This window comes from Mobula hypostoma, chromosome 3, assembly GCF_963921235.1.
Source record: "Mobula hypostoma chromosome 3, sMobHyp1.1, whole genome shotgun sequence".
NCBI classification, from domain to species: Eukaryota; Metazoa; Chordata; class Chondrichthyes; order Myliobatiformes; family Myliobatidae; genus Mobula; species Mobula hypostoma.
Window position 1 is genome coordinate 160,782,801 of NC_086099.1, and position 20,079 is coordinate 160,802,879.

The 20,079-nt window shown below is 40.7% G+C and overlaps 1 protein-coding gene across 3 annotated transcripts in view; it reads left to right on the plus strand.

The window, feature by feature from the left end:
• ezh2 (enhancer of zeste 2 polycomb repressive complex 2 subunit) overlaps nucleotides 1–20,079 on the plus strand; it is a 144,623-nt gene that overhangs the window by 25,233 nt on the left and 99,311 nt on the right. Inside the window, exon 1 of one of the 3 annotated variants that reach the window (XM_063044003.1) lies at nucleotides 6,404–6,471. The exons of 1 other annotated variant lie outside the window; for it this stretch is intronic. The gene's annotated coding sequence lies outside the window, so the exon portion shown is untranslated. Of the gene's footprint in view, nucleotides 1–6,403; nucleotides 6,472–6,956; nucleotides 7,217–20,079 lie in introns of those variants that run through there. One more of the 3 variants, XM_063044001.1, reaches the window with a different exon arrangement.

Consider the following 20,079-nt stretch of genomic DNA (forward strand, 5'->3'; position numbering starts at 1 on the left):
TGTTTCTGGACTAATTAGAAAGGTTAATCTCAACAAGAACAGTACAGGTATCATCAAATGTTTGCAACTTTTATCTGGGGGGGGGGAGGGGGGTGTCCAGTTAACTTGGTAAGGGATGGAAAGCCAGAAGTGTTAGGAGAGATAGAAAGATGGAAATGTAGTAATCAAAGTACATTAGTAACAAAAACAAAGGCAACCAGAAAAAAGACAATGTACGAAAACAATATTACAGGTAAAGGGTCAAATTTAAAGACACTTTATCTAAATGCATACTGCAACAGCAGCAAGAAAGTGAATTAATGACACAGACTATCATTAATGGGTAAAATCTAATTGCGGAAGTGTGAAGAAAGCTGGAAACTAAATTTTTCTAGACCTTCAAGATGTAGAAAAGAAAGAAAAACTGGAAAAGGAGTGAGAGAGTAATGCTGTCAGTACAGGGTGGCATCTGTATAGTAACTGCAAAGGAGCTTGGGTCAGCAAGTCATGGTATAGAATTAGAAACTGTTTTTCTTGATCTATGAGGTAATATGAGCGAGAAAACAATATTTCCAGGCCTTTCTATGATAGTGGTGATGTAACTAAGGTATGAATGAGGAGATAAGACACTTGTAACATTAGGGACTTTACATATAAATAGAGCAAATCAAATTAGTACCTACTATATCAAGGATGAATGTGTGAATTGTACACAAGGTAGATTTAGAATGGAGAATATAGAACAGTATAGCCCTGCAGCCCACAATATTGTGCCAACCTTTTAAACTATTCTAAGATCAATCTAACCCTTCTCTCCAACATAGAACTCCATTTTTTCTTCATCCATTTGCCTTCCTAAGAGTCTCTAAAATGTTCTTAATGCATTTGTCTCCACTACCACTCATGGCAGCAGGTTGATTAAAAAAAACACAACTGTCTCTAACACCCCCACCCCCGCCATACTTTTCTCCAATCACCTTAAAATGATGCCCTCTCATATTAGCCACTGCAAACCTGGGGAAAAAGGTGCTGGTTTCCACTATGTCTCTTACCATCTTCCTCACCTCCTACCAATTCACCTCTCAACTTCCTTCACTCCAGAAAGGCCCTGGCTTGCTCAGCCTATCATCATAAAACAACATCCTGGTGAAATTCCTCTGCACGCTCTCTAAAGGCCAATTTATACTTCTGCGTCAAATCGTGTAGCCGCGTACCCTATGCCGCAGCCTAACGCACATCTCCCCAAAAATGTAACTACGCGCAACACAGACCGCAACAACTGTGATTGGTCCACTTGGTAGCATCGCATTTCCTCCTACGCTGCAATAGCTTCACATTGGGCGACTGAAGGGCAGGGAAGGAACTTTGGCTGTAATGCTTTCCATAAAGCTTTACAGACCTCCGAAATTATGGAGGACCCTGTGCTTGACGCCAGTTGACTGCCACCTGAAGCTAAAACTCGAATGGTGATTTGCCAGTCTCTGAGTATACTGTGCGTACACTGATACGAAATAAATGGTTGGAGACGATGAACCAAATCGTCAAACCTACCTGCCGACATCCAAAAACCTTTAAAATGCATTTCCTCGTCCATGTCTCTCAGTGGCCGGATAAGCACAGAAAATTCACCCTCCTTCAGTTTCAGTTGCCATTGTTTGAAGTTTGAGTTTCTTCGTGTTGAGTTTCAACACGAAGAAACTCAACACAGTGGCATAGAAATCCCACCGGCAAATAGTGTTTTGGCAGTGAATTGCAGAGCAACGCAGACACACCAAAGCACAAGTATAAATGCTCACAACGGTGTAGGCCACTATGCAGAAATATAAATCAGCCTTAAAGCTTCAACGTCCTTCCTATGAGGCGACCAGAACCGAATACAATACCCCAGGTGTGGTCTAATCAGTTTTATAGAGCTGCTCTTGAATTCAATCCCCCAGACTTACGAAGGCCAACACACCATACACCTTAATCACTCTCTCAATTTGCACTGCAACTTTGAAGGATTTCCATTAACCCTATATTCTGCCTTCAATTTCGACCTTCCAAAGTGAATCACTTCACACTTTCTGGATTGAACCCCATCTGCTGTTTCTCATCCCAGCTCTGCATCCTGTTAATGTCCAGTTGTAACCTACAAAAACCTTATGCACTATCAAAACAGCACCAAACTTTGTGTCATCTGCAAACTTACCAACCCACTATTCTGCCTCCTCATCCAAGTCATTTATAAAAATCATGAAGAGCAAATGTCCCAGAATGGACCCCTGCAGAATACCACTGGTCACCTCCAGGGAGAATATGCTCCATCTAATTACTAATTCTAATACCACCCTCTGTCTTCAGAATCCACACTGCCAAGTTTCCCTAGACCACATGACTCCTGACTTTCAGAATGAGCCTAAAAAAGGGAACCTCGTCAAAAACCTTACTAAAATCCATATACACAACACCTACTGCTCTGCCTTTATCAGTTTGTTTGTCATCTCCTCAAAGAACTCAAATCAGGCACGTGAGGCACAACTAGTCCCTCAAAAAACCATATTGACTATCCCTCATTAGACTATGTTTCTCCAAATGCTCGTAAGTCCTGTCTCTCAGAATCTAACTGTTTGCCACTGCTGACGTAAGATACACTGGTCTATCATTCCCAGGCTTACCCACATTACCTTTCTTGCACAAAGATATAACATTTGCCACCCTCCAATCATCTGGGTACTACTCCTCTGACACAAAGATCATCACCAAAGGAACAGCAATTTCTTTAGAAATGGGATACAGTATCCCCCATTCCTCCCAAAGGACTTATCTATCATAACGTTTTTCAAAAGCTGCAGCACATCATCTTTCTTAACGTTGGCATGTTCTAGTGTGTCACCCTGTTTTACACAGTCCTCACAATCATGAAGGTCTCTCTCACTCTAGGCATGTTTCCTATCCCTGATCAGTCCTACCCTCACTCTAGTCATCCTCTTGTTCTTCACATATGCGTGGAACGACTTGGGGTTTTCCTTATTTCTACTAGCCAAGGCCTTCTCATGCCCCCTTCTAGCTCTCCTGTCCGTTCTTCAGCTTCCTGGTAACTCTCTACAGCTCTGCCTGATGTTTCCTTCCTAAACCTTTAGTAAGTGTCTTTTTCCTTCTTGATTAGATGTTCTCCATCTCTTGTCAGCCATGGTTCCTTCTCCCTACCATCTTTTCCCTACCTCAGCGAGAGGGAAAACCTACCCAGAACACCATGCCAAATGCTCTCTGAACAACCTCCATATTTCTTTTGCACATTTTCATAAGTATATCTGTTCTCAATTTACTCTCCCAAGTTGCAACCAAAACAGTATCAAATTCACCCTCCCCGAAATACTTTAACATTTCGTTTGCCCCTATCCCTGCCCGAGGCTATGTTAAAGGCCAGGGAGTTGTGTTCACTGTCTCCAAAATGCTCACCCGCTTAGACATCCGTCACCTGATGAGGTTCAATACCTAGTACCAGCTCTAGTATGACCTTTCCTCTAGTTGGCCTGTCTACATATCGTGTTAAGAATCTTTCCTGGACATGTAACAAATTTTACCCCATTTAAACCTTTTGTACTAAAGAGATGCCAATCAATATAAGGGAAGTTGAAGTCACCCATGACATTTTTCTAAAATCTGCTTCTCAATCTGCACCTCTGTTGCTATGGGGGGGTGGATGGGAGAAAGGGGGTCTATGGAATACTCCCAATAGAGTGATTGCTCTCTTCCTGTTTCTTACTCCATCCACACAGATGCAGTAGATAATCCGTCTACAACTTCCTCTTCCTGCAGCTGTGATACCATCCGTAATAAGCAATGCCACTCCCTTTAGCTCTCTCCCTTGTCCCTTTTGAAACATCAGCAGCCATTCCTGTCCTTGTGACAGCCAAGTCTCTGTAATAGCCACATAGTTCCATGTACTAGTCCATGCTTTTTCATCAGCCTAGTTCCTGATACTTCTCACATTAAAAGAGATACATTTCAACCCATCCAACTGACAGCAATTATGACAGTTCTACTGCCTATCCTTCCTCAGTCTCTCTTACATGCTTCATCTGCCTCACCCTCTGACCTATCACTGGTTTCCAACTGGTTGCCAAACTAGTTTAAACTCACATCAACAGCTTTAGCAAACCTGCTTGCAACTCTGGCTGCTCAATCTCTCCCTTAAGAATGCTGCTGACCCAGTCTGAGTCATCCCTTACCCTGGCACCTGGAAGGCAACATACCATTCGGGAGTCTTCTTCACATCCAGAAAATCTCCTGCCTGTTTCCCTAACTACTGAAACCCCCTTCACCACTGCTTTCCTCTTCTCCCCCTTCCCTTCTGAGCCACAGAGCCAGACTCAATGCCAGGGACCTGGTTGCTGCAGCACTGCTAAGTCCCCCCACATTTCTAGATCACTAAGTTGATAAAACTGGCAGGGATCAAGCCACTTTAGGCTGAATTCCGTACAATGAAAGATTTGTTGCAATGGGCCTCCTAGGATAGAATAGCTATAATAGGATACAACTTCACTTTAATTTCAAAAGTTATGGCTTTCGATCTGAAATCAGGTTTCAAAGTCAAAGTAAATTTATTATCAAAATATGCAGATGTCACCATATATACCCTGAGATTCATTTTCTTACAGGCATTCACAGTAGAACAAAGAAATACAATAGAATCAATGAAAAATTATAGACAAGCAAAAACTGACAAATATATAAATAAATAATACCAAGAACATGAGTTGTAGAGTCCTTGAAAGTGAGTTCACAGGCTGTGGAATCAGTACAGGCTTTCTGATGGAAACCAAGGAAATTATAAAGATATGAGGTGCAGATGAGCTGTGATTAATCAGGAAATGACATCAAAGGATATGAAAGGTGACATGCTATTACATGGTTGACATTTAAGGAATTAATTTATGACATACATTCCTTTAAGCCATAAAAACACAAAGGGAAAAGTGGTCCAAATAAAAGATATTAAAATAGTATTACATTTAAGGAAACAACTTACAGAGAGGATAAAACAGTAAGACTGACAATTGGGTATGTTTAAGAATTCAATAGTCAAAATTGATAAAAGGCAGATACAGCACAATCAAAACAATGAGAAATGCAAAAATAGGTGGTAATTTTAGAGGTAAGCAAAAGATTAGCAAGAGTAAATCATAAACACAAGAGATTCTGCAGATGCTGGAAATCCAGAGCAACATAGATAAAATGCTGGAGGAACACAGCAAGCCAGGCAGCATATATGAAAATAAATAAACAGTTGACATTTCAGGCAGAGACCCTTCCTCAGCACTGGAAAGGAAGAGGGAAGACGCCAGAGTAAGTAGATGGGATGGGGGAGAAGGAGGACGTTAGAAGATTATGGGTGAATCCTGAAGGCTGGGTAAGGTAAAAGGCTGGAAATGCAGGCATCTAATAGGAGAAAATGGACCATGGGAGAAAGGCAAGAAAGAGGGGCATTAGGGGGGAGATGATAGGCAGGTGAGAAGAGGTTAAAGTGGGGAACGGCAGAAGAGAGAAAGGGGAAGGGAAAAGGAAAAAGAAGTCCTTAATAAGGGTCCTGATCCAGTCCCAAAGAAAGGTCTTGGCCTAAAGTGTTGACTGCTTATTTATTTTCATAGATGCATCAGAAATTTTAACTGAACATGCTTGTGAAAGGTGATCTCATGCAAAATTTGTTCTCACTTAGCTGAGGAGTCTAAGAGGTTAAAATAAGAGAAAGGCCATTTTGGTGAAACAACACAGAATTTCAAAACTTGTAGAGTGTGGTGAATCTTTGCAATTCACTAGTGGTATGTAGTGTAGAGATAGCTTTTTTTTTAAAAACCTGAGTTTGGTAAAGCAGAATTACAGATATAAACACTGAGTAGGAAAATGTTGTTGAAGTAGAAGACTAGCATGAGGTTGTAGAATAGGTGAACAGGTTTGAGTGCCAAATAGCCTATTCCTGCTATTTATATTAGTACTGCATGCTTTTAATCTTTGAATGTAAGTCATAAGTCCATAGCATCTGATTCTATATCAGCAATTTGCTTGCAATTTTTACGTAAGATCGCATCCATTATATGAAGGGGAATTTATAGCATGAAAAAGTAATTACAAGTAAAATATATTAAAACAATTAAATATTGTATAATACTGCAATATTTTGGTAGGCAATTCGTTTCCTAAAGAAATATTTAATGTAGAAAGAATATTTAAGCCGACTCCTCATCTCATTCTCTCCTGAAAACAACAAAGGTATCCTGGAATCTGTTTAAACACATCCTACATCGCTCTTATCTTGAACAAAATAGTGATTCATGGGCCTAGAGGTTCAAACTATTTCAGTATGGAATCGCTTTACCGATCACGGCCAAGCTTAATGCTGTCACGACCTGACCTTGTGGCACAGAAGGTCACTGGATAGCGTGAAAGAGTGGGAACTCCCGGTTCCAGACAGCACTAAGTATCGCTTCCTCCCACCCAATCATCAAATGGGTAAGCACATTTACAGTACAAAATGGAGTGACATCAGGAGATGACCAGAGTCAGTCTTTCAGAAAATGCGATCAAAACTGGAATCACACGACGGCAGTAGTCGGTGCCCAGCAGCCAATGGTCATCGGGGTTTCAGGCAAGGCTAGCCACTATAAATAGAAAACTGCACGTTATGTAGACTGAGCTTTGCGCGCGCGCAACATACAGACACACATACACACGCTCAGAGACTTCAATGCCACATCTAACAACAGTTTGACACTAATATTACTAACTTGCCCTACCCTCATTCCTCAAAATCGAGTTACTCGACGCTTAGCCAACCCACAAAGAAGCACCACATGGTCACATCCCACACTCCCGTGCGAGGCACCCGCTGGTTGGAGGGAAGTCGTCGCCTTTCGGCCAATGGGAAGAGGCTTTGTTTCGGGGGTTCAGTGAGGTTTGATTAGATTGGCCGCACTAATTTCGCGCTCTATCTGTGTAGCCGGGCGGAGAAGGAAGACAAAAGAGATAGAAAGAAAAGAAGAGTCAAAGCCCAGCGCCAAGCAGTAGCGGAATAGAGGCAGGCGGAGAGCGAGGGCAACGATTGCCGGACCCCAGTTGATACTGGCAACAACGCAGCCGGGCGTCAAACTCACCCGATAAAACTCTCGCAAAGTTTCAGCTCCAAGTTGGCCCCACTGTCGATGCCTGTCGGCAGTGGTGGAGGAGGAGAAGAACACGGCTCAGCTTCTCGCTCCCGGTAAGGAGACGGCGAGAGTCCCCCCCCCCCGGCCCCCCCAATTTCCCGGCTGATCGCTGCCGACGATCTAGCCCTGTAAGCATCGTAAGTTGGGGCCGGTGGAGGCAGCGGAACGTCCGGAGCCCACGGTGGGGTTGGAGATGCAGCCGCCCGCCAGCGGCTCCAGCTCTCGCGGGTTGTTTGAGTGAGGAGCGCGCGCGCGCGCGCGATGATCCCATCAGAGGCTCGTCGCGAGCCTCCACTGACCCTTCACCCCTGCTGTTGGCAGCCGCCTGGCCGGGAGCGACCGGCGAGGGCAGCCAGATAACCCCCATGGACTTGAGGACTGGACAGGTTAAGTGGTCGTTCAGCCTTTGATCTGCGCTCGCAGAGTATGTTCGGTGATTGCAGTGAGCGCTCATGTCAGTTAACCGCCGAGTTGTTGGCATCTGTACAAATGGTAAACTAGATGCATTGAGAGTCGAACCGCGCTTTCAGTTGCTTTCTAGTAATCCATAAGATGTTTGTCACTGTTTTCATTATTTCAAGAGTAAAAGTGAGGGATGTAATGAGCCAACTCCAGAGTAATCAACCTGCTGGAGGAGCTCAGCAGGTCGAACAAGCATCTGAGAGTAGGGAAAATTGTCAACGTTTCACGATAATACACAGATGCCGGGTTTTGATTTGAAACATTCACCACCCTCACTACAAATGCTCCGGACCTGCTGAGTTCCTCCAACGGCTTGTTGCTCCAGATTCTGACTACTGCAGTCGCCTGTATCTCCAGAGTTGTCAAAATCGATCTAGGGCATGGGAAAATGCATGGTTTTGAGAAAAGAGTCATGGTACTGTTTGAAGAGTTGTTTGAGAGAACTGCTGTAGAGTTGATATCCTCCTGTGCTGCATGATTCTGGAAAGCTTGAATAGAATCTAGCAGTGACTAATTCATTGTTAGTTATAGAAACAATACTGGGATATACACTTACTGACAGAAAATATTAAAATATGGAAGGGCTAAGTGCTGGTTAACAAATCCTCATGTTTGTTCAAAGAATTTCAACAAATATATCATGATAATAACAATGTATATTGACAGTTTAAATTACATTTGTGTAAGTTTCTGGTGAAGATTGGAGAATATGGATCAAGTAAGCATGGTAGAAACAGATAAAGGGTTGGAGGATTTTTAATTTGATCGGGAAGTTGAAAGATCAGTTCAGATGTCACTGTAGTTCATAATTTATTGCTATGCTTAAGAGTCAAAATACCTCTCATTTAGCATTGTGGATGGCACCAAACTGGGAATATGGCTAAGAATGAGGAAACCTGTAATGTAATGTTGTGATATCAGGAAAAAATAAAACTAGACTGTTATGTGACAAATAAACTTTAAAATAAAAATGAGTTGATGGTGTAAGGATGGTACCAGAATTAATAGATTATCACTATGGTATCTAGTTTTTAAAATAAAATTTGGGAGTGATCTGTTATAAATCTTCAAATCAGCTAATGGCATAGCAGCAGTTCAGGTTAACCGTGCTTTCGATGATGAAACAAGACTCCAGTTTGAATTTTAAACTTTAAAAAATAAATAATGTAGAATACTGATATTTTACTCGTATTGTAAGCAAGGTAAGTTTTACAGCTGAAAATGATTGTAAGTGGAAATTAAATGCAATTAGTCAAAGGAAAGATTGACTCAGGAAAAGGTCATACTGATGAGACTGTCAGAAAATCACAATTGATGGGGATGCTGTCATGAAAAGATGTGTTACCATAATGAGTACCCTCTTTGGTTCTAACTTTCTAATATTGGCTGTTTTTACTAAACCATACAATTATTATTATTATATAAAGACAACGCAAGTGACAATATTGAACATCTTACCTACTCTGAAGCAGAGGTCTAACTTACTCAGTCTCCTTGGCCACCTTTGAAAATGAGACTTGGCTGCAGTATTGCTTTAAGTACCCATTTTGTTGCCATCAATGCAAAAGTCATTTTTTTTTATGCCAATGTAGCTTTGACACTATAGTTCTTGACTCCCTTTGGAAAATGATAGTATACCTTAAGTTCCTGATGTTTCATCAAAAGCAAGTTGTGACTGTGAAAGAGCTATCCATGTTCGTTTACTGCATTGTTTTTCTTCGCCATACAAGACTTTAAAATATTTATTTATTCAATATCATTTTGAAAATTGCCATGGAATTTTTTCTAATATTCTTAAGGTGTAAAGTCATGTAATCATGTAAGGAAATTATTGGAAACTATTTCTCGTTCTTTGGGCAGTGTGATTGGAAATCAAAATGCCTTTTACCTCTCTGTCCTCCTTTGGTGAAGTTTAGTTCCTGTTTCCACTCAGATAATCTAACCATCATCCCATGACATTCAGTGGCATCACCATCACTGAATCCCGTATCAACATCCTGGTGGTTAGCAATGACAGGAAACTGAACTGGTCTAGCCATATAAACACCGTCACTACCAGAGTAGGTCTAAGGCTAGGAATCCTGTGGCGAATAACTCACCTCCTGACTCCCCAAAGCCTGTCCACCATCTGCAAGGCTCAGGTCAAGAGTGTAATAGAATACTCACCACTTGCCTGGATGAGTGCAGCTCCATCAACACTCAAGAAACTTGACACCACCCAGTACAATGCAGCTCACTTGATTGGTGCCCCTTCCACAAGCGTCCAATCCCTCCACCGTCAATGAACAGTTGTAGCAGTGTGTACTATGTACAAGATGCACTGCAACAACACACCAAAGTTCCTAAGATAGCACCTTCCAGACCCACAGCCACTACCATCTAGGAGGACAAGAATAGCAGATAACTGAGAACATCACCACTTGGAAATCCCCCTCCGAGTCACTCCCATCCTGACTTGGAAATATTGCAGTTTCTTCATTTTCACTGGGTCAAAATCATGGAATTCTCTCCCAACCAGCACTGTGGGTGTACCTACACCTCAGGGACTGCAGTGGTTCAAGAAGGCAGCTCATCACCTCCTTCTCAAAGGCAACTAGGGGTGGGCAATAAATGCTGGCTTAGCTGGTGATGCCCACATCCCGTAAATGAATAAATAAAAATAAAGTATATTTTTCATGTGTGACTTTTTTTTTGTCCAGTATCTTAATCTAAAGTAGCTTGAAGTTTATTGTAGAAATGTCATCACATACAATAAAAGATTTGATATCTTTGTATATGCTAGTTGACTTGGTATGAAAGGTTTATGGGAACTGTTTAAATGATATTTCACTGGTGTGTTAGAGGAAAATAATTAGGCTTGTACATCGAGTGCTTGACTCAAAGTTGATATTTATTGAAATGAGAAAAATGTTTAGATTGATCTGTTATGGGAAGAATATGAATTGTACGGAGTGGAAATAGTACCCAAGATGTTAGCTGCAGTTTAAATTAAGTAGTCTCAGTAATGAATCTGAAAAATTACATTGTGATACCCTTCTGAAGTTTTGAGTGCTTGGTGTCAGATCATAGTTACACAGGCAGAACTGGCCCGTAACTTTATCAAATCCATGCTGACCATTAAACTCCCACGTACATTGGTCCCATTTTATCCTTGGATTTCCGTCAACTCACCCTAGATTGTACCCCCATCTACACTAGGGCAGTGTACAGCAGCTGTTTAACCTACCAAGCCAGATGTTTTTGTGATGCGGGAGGTACCTAGAATATCTGAAGAAAGCTGTCTTGGAGAATGTACAAACTTCATAGACATAGCACCTGATGTCGGGATGGAACTTGATTACCGGAGCTATGAGGCATGGCTGTACTAATTGTTACATTGTGCTGCCCGGTAGATCAATTTTGCTATTGATAGATCAAAGGTGATTCTCCAGTGTCTTTTAAGAATACTGTCAGGATAAGTAATTTGAAGGTTAATAATGCCTTGTAATTGCAATTGGATACATTTTAATTTGGTTAATAGAATTATTTCAGTAAAACATACACTAAAACCTGTAAAAGAGACTAGTCATCTGTATTCCAAAATTGTTTTAGTTTTTGCATTTATCACACAACTTATTACCATCAAAATCTTGAAATTTCTCTGGATCTAAACGAGTTTTGCAGAATTTTAAACAATGAAGAAAATAACATCTGAATCTGAGTCAGAACATAAAATCTACAAATAACTGTTTTTATTTAGTTCATTACTTTTCCAAAATAGGGATTGCAGCTTGGATTTGAGTCTTGCAGTCAAGTGAACAGGCTGCTATTATCTGCCCCCATTCCCCAAGTAAAAGTAGTGACTGACTTGGTCTCTGACAGCCTCACTCCCCGGGTCAGAGGTTCAGTTTCAGGCTTGCCGTCAGTTCCACTCCATTGGAGTAGCACAGTAGTGTAGCGGTTAGCACATGGCTTTATATGGTTCAATTCCTGCCACTGACTATAAAGAGTTGGTACATTCTCCCCATGATTGTGTGGGTTTCCTCCCACATTCCAAAGAGGTACCATTAGGGTAGTGAGTTGTGGGCATGCTATGTTGGTGCTGGAAGCGTGGCAACACTTGCGAGTTTCCAGGCACAACGTTTGCTGATTAGATTTCATTATGTTACAACTTTCAATGTATATGTGACAAAGAAAGCTGCTCTTGTTTTATAATTAGTCAGTGTTCTGAATGGTTTCCTTATTTCCAGCTGCTGGGGTTCACAGGATGTACATCGCTTGGGCATCAAGAAAAAGAAACACTAACAGTGGGACTATGCGTAAACTGTATTTTACAAATTCATGGTTATTTTTGTTCGATTTTCTGGGAAAATAGGGTAGATTGCTGCATAATAGTTATTGAATTATTTTCCCATTATTTTGAAAAAGTTACTTGTGGTCCCCAATAGTCAAGAATGCTACAACACAGAAACAGGCTCTTCGGCCCATCGAGCCCATGCTAAATATTAATCTCCCTCGTCCTATCAACCTGCACCCAGTGAGTTTAGGTTAAAACATTTCTAAGTGTAATTTAAAGCTGGCATTTTCTTTGGTATGTCCCCGCTATAGTGTGGCAACACATGCTTGATTAAGAATATGCTGCACTATGCTGGATGTTAGGTAGTTGTTCGTGTTGATAAGGGGGCTGCTTTCTGCTGATATGCACAAGGTTTATAATGCCATAGGTGACTTGAGACGTTAAAAATGGTTCTGTGTAGGCAGGGAAAAAAAATAGTTGTACTGCTGCTCATCACTTTTTCGCATAATGATTAGTCACAGTTTCCCCCTGCACAGTTGCAGAGGAGGCTATTGATGTACAATGACTGAATGCTGTCTACTGAAATTGTTTTTGAGCAAAACACATTATGTTCCTCAATATTTCTTCAGCAATCCTCTTTGGATTATAATTACTATCGGTTGGTTTCTATATGTTGATCATCCTGTTTTAAAGGTTAGTTTGGACTTTGTTGTCATGCTCTTTCAAATGTTACCAAACAAGAATGTCTTCCTGATTAAATAATTGGATCTTTCAAAAGCAAAGATTAAGTTTATAAGAAGTAGGAGGTGGGGGGGGGGGGAGTCTGTTTCACAAATTGAGTATGCAGGTGTTTTATAAAGAGTCTACAGGTGTGATTAAATCATAGCTATTTATAGCACATTATGTACTCTTAGCTGAAAAGAATAATTAAAACTTAACAATGGCTCTTTTCTAGGACCCTTGTCCTTGATGGCTATGACAGCATGTTAAGTACTCATCCAAGTGCCACTGATAATGTTTTGAGGACTTTTCGCTCAACCACCCTTTCAGTAATCCTCTTTTTACCAAAGTGTTGTGTTCTTGGGAAACAGGGTTAAGTGAAATTTCATTACCCAAAAAGGATGAATGAAATACATCATTGAAACCTAATATTCTTTTGTAACCAGACAGGTAATCTATTCATTATAGCAAAAAATAACATTTGCTATATTAATTTTAAGGATATTTACCATGAAGAGTCAGTGATAGCATTGTAAAACATTATAATAAGCATTTGTAAATGGAGAAACACCTGTAGTAAATTCCACATCTCCTTCATGCATGGAAATATTTTTCCCAAATGCTCTCTAATGCTTATTATCTTCAATCTTTGCTCCTTGGTTATCGAGCCTTGTGCTCCAATAAATCCTTTCTGTTCAGTTCACCCTATCTGTGCTTCTTATAGTTTTATAAATCTTAACCACGTCCTCCTGCCTTTTCTAGCCGAGGGAATGGCTTCTGAAATAGAATGCTGTTAATTTTCTCAGTAAAAAATTTAACTTCTTTTCTCATTATGGTTTCACAGGTTCTTGAAGCCTACAGATAGGCAATTGTCAAGTGAGTTCTGGATTATAACTACGTGGCTTGGCATTTGTGCATTGCGACATAACCTGTTCTTGTAGTGTATTTCTGCTTCAAACAGGAATATACATTTTAATTTAAAAGCTTCACTTCTACATTTCAGTATTGGTTATGAGTATTTCCATTAAAACAAATGTATCCAGAACTGATGAATTGGTGCTCCTAGTGTGTCTGAGTGGACATTATTCCTTGACTTTCTTAATTGTAAGTTTTCAAACTATTTTATGAATGATCTCTTACTGTGCATAAGTTGATTAGCTCTCTTGATTGCAACAGTTTCTCTATTTTATGATGCGTTGCTGCCTCTGTCTTACACTATAATAAAAATAATGTACATCATTGCAATCTCCAGTTCAGTGCACAATTTTTATTGGTCTATAGCTTACCATTCAAACCTAATTTCAGAAACATAATTAATACTGACTTGAGGGAGTATTCAATCTCAGTGGTGTTGTCTTTTTAATAGCGCGTTAACCCACTGTCTCATTTGACCTGTTAGATACACATATGAAATTCTAAGCTACCTTTCAAAGAAGTGGCAGGGAATTCTTTAGGTGTTCTATCGATTTTACAAAAAAAAGAGTTCAGTTAAATCACCAATCTCAGATTTTTCTGGTAAATCAGTTTATTGCTGTTACTGGATTTTGTAGATTGGTGGCTGTTTCTCCATGTTGTGAAAATAAATTTTCAGAAGTATTTTTTGAATGTCTGACGAAAGTGTCTTGCAGCTCTACCTTGTCTTTTCTTGTCCTCTTTGGGATCAGATTCTGAGAAAATCGGAAGTGCACATTTTTTCTGGCAGTAGAATATCTGTCCATTGTGGCATGGGTCATGGAGCTATTTGCATGCAGCTACTCAAGAGCTTGAAACAGTGGAATCTAAATTGGTACTCTATTTATGTTATCTTATTACTCTTTAAGATTAGGTAAAGCAGAACGTACTGTATGTTTTTTACAGTTAGTAATGGTCTCCAATATTGAGGGCTCCATAATACACTCCTATTCCCTGTCCTATCTGCGATCTTTTGATAATGCCTGGTTTTAGTTAGGTGGGTTTAAGGAAGGACAATTTTGTTTTAATTTCATTAATACAGTTGGATAGTGGAATACAATGGCATTTAGGTGGATGTTAATGTCAGTATTTAAACATTAACTATTGGTGTAATTAATGGTGCCTTTCTGAAATGAATTTGTGCACTTGCATAACAAGCCATATTAAAGTACTTCAGAGGGGTATTAGCAAATAGATCCTGCACTAAATCACTTAAAGATGTTTTTGAGTTTGCTCTTAAATATTTGGAATTGTTGGCATCTAAATGTCAGCCAATTCAGGACGTCCATGCATGTGTAGTCAAATGTAAGCAGTTCAATGCTATTTGTAGTGACAGTACAGTATGTTTCAGTGCTGCCAGGATAATCAAGGACATGACCCACCTAGCCAACACACTTTTCATCCCTCTTCCCTCCGGGAGAAGGTTCAGGAGCTTGAAGACTCATACGGCCAGATTTGGGAACAGCTTCTTTCCAACTGTGATAAGACTGCTGAACGGATCCCGACCCGGATCTGGGCCATACCCTCCAAATATCCGGACCTGCCCCTCGGTTTTTTTGCACTACCTTACTTCCCATTTTTCTATTTTCTATTTATGATATATAACTTAAAATTTTAATATTTAGTAATTTTAACTATTTTTAATATTTAATATTTGTAATCCAGGGAGCATGAAGCATAGAAACAAATATCGCTATGATGATTGTACATTCTAGTACCAATTGTTTGGCGACAATAAAGTATAAAGTATCTAGTGTTGGAATCCACATGGAGTTTAGCATTTGAGTTGAATTCGTTGAATAAACCATCTTTTATTCACTGGGGAATCAGCTCTAGGTTTTGCTTGTAGCATAATCAGAAACTGACTGATCTTGATTGGGGTGGTCAGTGCTATAGGAAGCACAAAGTTAAAGGTAAAGATGTTTTTTTCAAATCTACTTATGACTTACATAATGTTACTACCTATTTTAATGTTGATTTATTTTTCTCTCTTTAACATTCCCTGGCATTTTCAGTTGTCAAAGCTTTGCTGACCCCAGTTGTTAGGACATTTTAGAAGGTTGGGATTTCTCCATTATGTTATTTGAGGCACTGCTGGCATTCAGCTTCTGGAATCGTTTGCCCAGTAGCGACAGACCTAGATTATGCAAATTCATATGAGGGTAACCAGCAGCAGCAAGTTAAGATCATTTAGAAGTAGAGAGGCTTGGGTTGCCGAGCCTAGAGGTTTTGCTCACAGCAGACTGGCAAAAGTGGAATATTTAAATTTGAGCAACATACATCAAAGTTGCTGGTGAACGCAGCAGGCCAGGCAGCATCTATAGGAAGAGGCGCAGTCGACGTTTCAGGCCGAGACCCTTCGTCAGGACTAACTGAAGGAAGAGTGAGTAAGGGATTTGAAAGCTGGAGGGGGAGGGGGAGATGCAAAATGATAGGAGAAGACAGGAGGGGGAGGGATGGAGCCGAGAGCTGGACAGGTGATAGGCAGAAGGGGATACGAGAGGATCATGGGACAGGAGGTCCGGGAAGAAAGACGGGGGGGGGGGTGACCCAGAGGATGGGCAAGAGGTATATTCAGAGGGACAGAGGGAGAAAAAGGAGAGTGAGAGAAAGAATGTGTGCATTAAAAAGAGTAACAGATGGGGTACGAGAGGGAGGTGGGGCCTAGCGGAAGTTAGAGAAGTCAATGTTCATGCCATCAGGTTGGAGGCTACCCAGACGGTACCCCATCTGTTACTCTTTTTAATGCACACATTCTTTCTCTCACTCTCCTTTTTCTCCCTCTGTCCCTCTGAATATACCTCTTGCCCATCCTCTGGGTCACCCCCCCCCCCGTCTTTCTTCCCGGACCTCCTGTCCCATGATCCTCTCGTATCCCCTTCTGCCTATCACCTGTCCAGCTCTCGGCTCCATCCCTCCCCCTCCTGTCTTCTCCTATCATTTTGCATCTCCCCCTCCCCCTCCAGCTTTCAAATCCCTTACTCACTCTTCCTTCAGTTAGTCCTGACGAAGGGTCTCGGCCTGAAACATCGACTGCGCCTCTTCCTATAGATGCTGCCTGGCCTGCTGCGTTCACCAGCAACTTTGATGTATGTTGCTTGAATTTCCAGCATCTGCAGAATTCCTGTTGTTTATATTTAAATTTGATCAAGAGTTATCTTGGAAAGTTGTAAGGATAGAGATAGTGGGTGGGGGGATGGCCTGGAACATATGAAAATGAGGGTGACACTTTGAAAATTAGGTATTGCTTCACCAGGAACTCTTCTCCGGATTAAGTTTTTGCTGTGGTTTGTGCCTGGTTCAGTTTTGAATAATTTACATTTACATGATGCTGTATTAGTTACATGGGATATGTTTGAGCTAACTTGAAAAAACATGTCTGAGTGGAAAAACAATGGTATTTCCTTTAGGTATATGATCTCTCTTATGATACAATGTCATAAGTGTAAGGACAAGAAATATTTTTAAAAAGACTGAATTTTGATTTGCAGATGTTGGGTTTTGCACAAACAAAATAAAACAGTGTCAGAAGGAATTAATATGACACTTTGACCATGTCAAAGATAGGGTTTTATATTCTAGGCCTCTTGAAATAAATGCAAACGTCACATTTGCCTTCCTCACCACAGATTCAACCTGCAAATTAACCTTTAGGGAATCTTACGCAAGCACTCCCAAGTCCCTTTGCGCCTCAGTTTTTTGTATTTTCTCTCTATTTAGGAAATAGTCGACCCCTTCATTTCTTCTACCAAGGTGCGTGAGCATAAACTTCCCGACACTGTATTCCATCTGCCTTTTCTTTGCCCATTCTCCTACTCTGTCTTGGTCCTTCTGTAGCCTCTCTGCTTCCTCAAAACTATCTGCCTCTCCATCTATCTGCGTATCGTCTGCAAACTTAGCAACAAAGCCATCAATTCCTTCAACCAAATCATTAACATATAACGTAAGAAGAATCGGCCCCAACACAGACCCCTGTGGAACACCACTAGTCACTGGCAGCCAACCGGAAAAGGCTCCCTTTATTCCCACTCTTTTCCTCCTGCCAGTCAACCACTGCTTTATACGTACTAGAATCTTCCTTGTAATACCATGAGCTTATAGCTTGTTAAGCAGCCTCATGTGTGGCACCTTGTGAAAGGCCTTCTGAAAATCCAAATGCACCTCAACCAATTTTCCTTTGTCTATCATGCTTGTTATTTCTTCAAAGTATTCCAAATAGATTGGTCAAGCAAGATTTTCGCTTGAGGAAACCATGCTGACTACAGTCTATTTTATCATGTGCCTTCAAATATCCTGAAACGATATCCTTAACAATCAATGCCAACATCTTCCTAATCACTGAGGTCAGATGAACTGGTCTATAATTTCCTTTCTCCCTTCTTGAAGAGTGGAGTGACATCTGCAATTTTCCAGTCTTTCGGAACCATTCCAGAATCTAGTGATTCTAGAAAGATCATTCCTAGTGCCTCCACAATCTCTTTAGCCACCTCTTTCAGAACCCTGGGGTGTACACCATCTGGTCCAGGTGACTTATCTAGCATCAGACCTTTCAGTTTCCCAAGATCCTTCTCTCTAGTAATGATAACTTCACACACTTCATGACCACTGGCACCTGGACCTTCCACCATACTGCTAGTGTCTTCAACAGTGAAGGCTGATGCAAAATACTTATTCAGTTCGCCTGCCATTTCCTTGTCCCCCATTACTACCTCTCCGGTATAATTTTCCAGAGGTCTGCTATCCACTCTCACCTCTCTTTCACACTTTATGTATCTAAAGAAATCTTTGGTATCCTCTTTAATATTATTATTTAGCTTACTTTCGTATTCCACCTCTGGCTTCTTAATGACTTTTTAGGTTGCCTTCTGTTGGTATTTGAAATCTTCCCAATCCTCTTACTTCCCACTAACTTTTGCTCTGTTATATGTCCTTTTCTATGGCTGTCATGTTGGCTTTGACTTGTTCGACTTATCCTGTGCCTTCTTACTTGCTTCCAGAAATGTTAGCCATTGCTGCTCTGCTGTTTTCCTTACCAGTGTTCATTTCCAATCAGTTCTGGCCAACACCTCTCTCATGCCGCTGTAATTCTCTTTACTCCACTGTAATATTGACACATCTGACTTTAGTTTCTCCTTAAAATTCAGGGTGAATTCGATCATATTATGATTGCCTCCCGAAAGGGCTTCTTTACCTTAAGCTCTCTAATCAATTCTGAATCACTGCACAACATCCAATCCAGAATAGCTGATCCTCTAGTGTGCTCTTGGAATCCAGCACCAACCTGATTTTCCCAATTTACCTGCATATTGAAATCCCCCATGACTATTGTAACATTGCCCTTTTGGCCTGCCTTTTCGATCTCCTGTTCTAATTTGTAGACCACATCCTTGCTACTGTTTGGAGGTTTTATATAACTCCCAGCAAAGTCTTTTTACCCTTGCAATTCCTTAGCTCTATCCACAATGATTCAACACCTTTTGACCCAATGTCACCTCTTTCTAATGATTTGATTTCACTTTTTACCAACAGAGCAATGCCACCCCTCTGCCTTCTTACCTATCCATTCAATACAATGTGTACCCTTGGACATTAATCTCCAAGCTATAATCTTTCAGCCATGATTCAGCGGTGCCCACAACATCATTACTGCCAATCTGTAACTGTGCTACAAGTTCTTCTACCTTATTCCATAAGCTGTGCACGTTGAAATCTAACATCTTCAGTCCTGTATTCACTCTTCTCAATTTTGTCCACCTTTTACGTTGCAACTCGTCCTGTTGACTGCAATCTTGCCCTATCAACAGTCTCTCCTTGCTAGGAACTTCACTGCACATTGCCTTTGTTTATAAACCAATTCACTCATTTTCAGCACTATCACTCTGAATCTCATCCTCCTGTCAAATTTGTTTAAACCCACCCAAAACAACCGTAGCCAACCTGCTCCCTTGGGTTCAGATGTAACCTGTACCTTTGCATCAGTTGATCTGTTATGAAATAAAATAGTCATAATACTGTAATGTTAACTGTTTTTCTCCACAGTTACTGCCTGAAATGACCATTTTCTATTTTTAATCATATTTCCAGCACTTGAATTATTCAGTTCTCAGAACAGCACAGAAGCAAGCTCTTCTGCCCACCATGTCCATGCTGACCATTCATTGTACTTATCCATATTAATCCTACTTGCCCATATTTGATCTGTATCCTTGTATTCCCTGGTTACTCAAGTGTTCAAATAGATGCTTAAATGTGTGAGCATCTGCCTCCACCATTTTCTCAGGTAGTGTGTTCTAGATTCCAACCCCTCTGGGTGGATGGTTAAGCGTTCTCCATTCTCACCGTCCTAGGCATCATTGTTTATCTTTCTTTTAGATCATTCTCTATGCCTCTCATATCTTTATATACTTCTATTAGGTCACTCCTTTGCCTCCTCTGCTCTAGGGACAACAACCCATACTATACTATCACTTTGTAATTGAAATAATCCAATCCAGGCAATATTGTGGT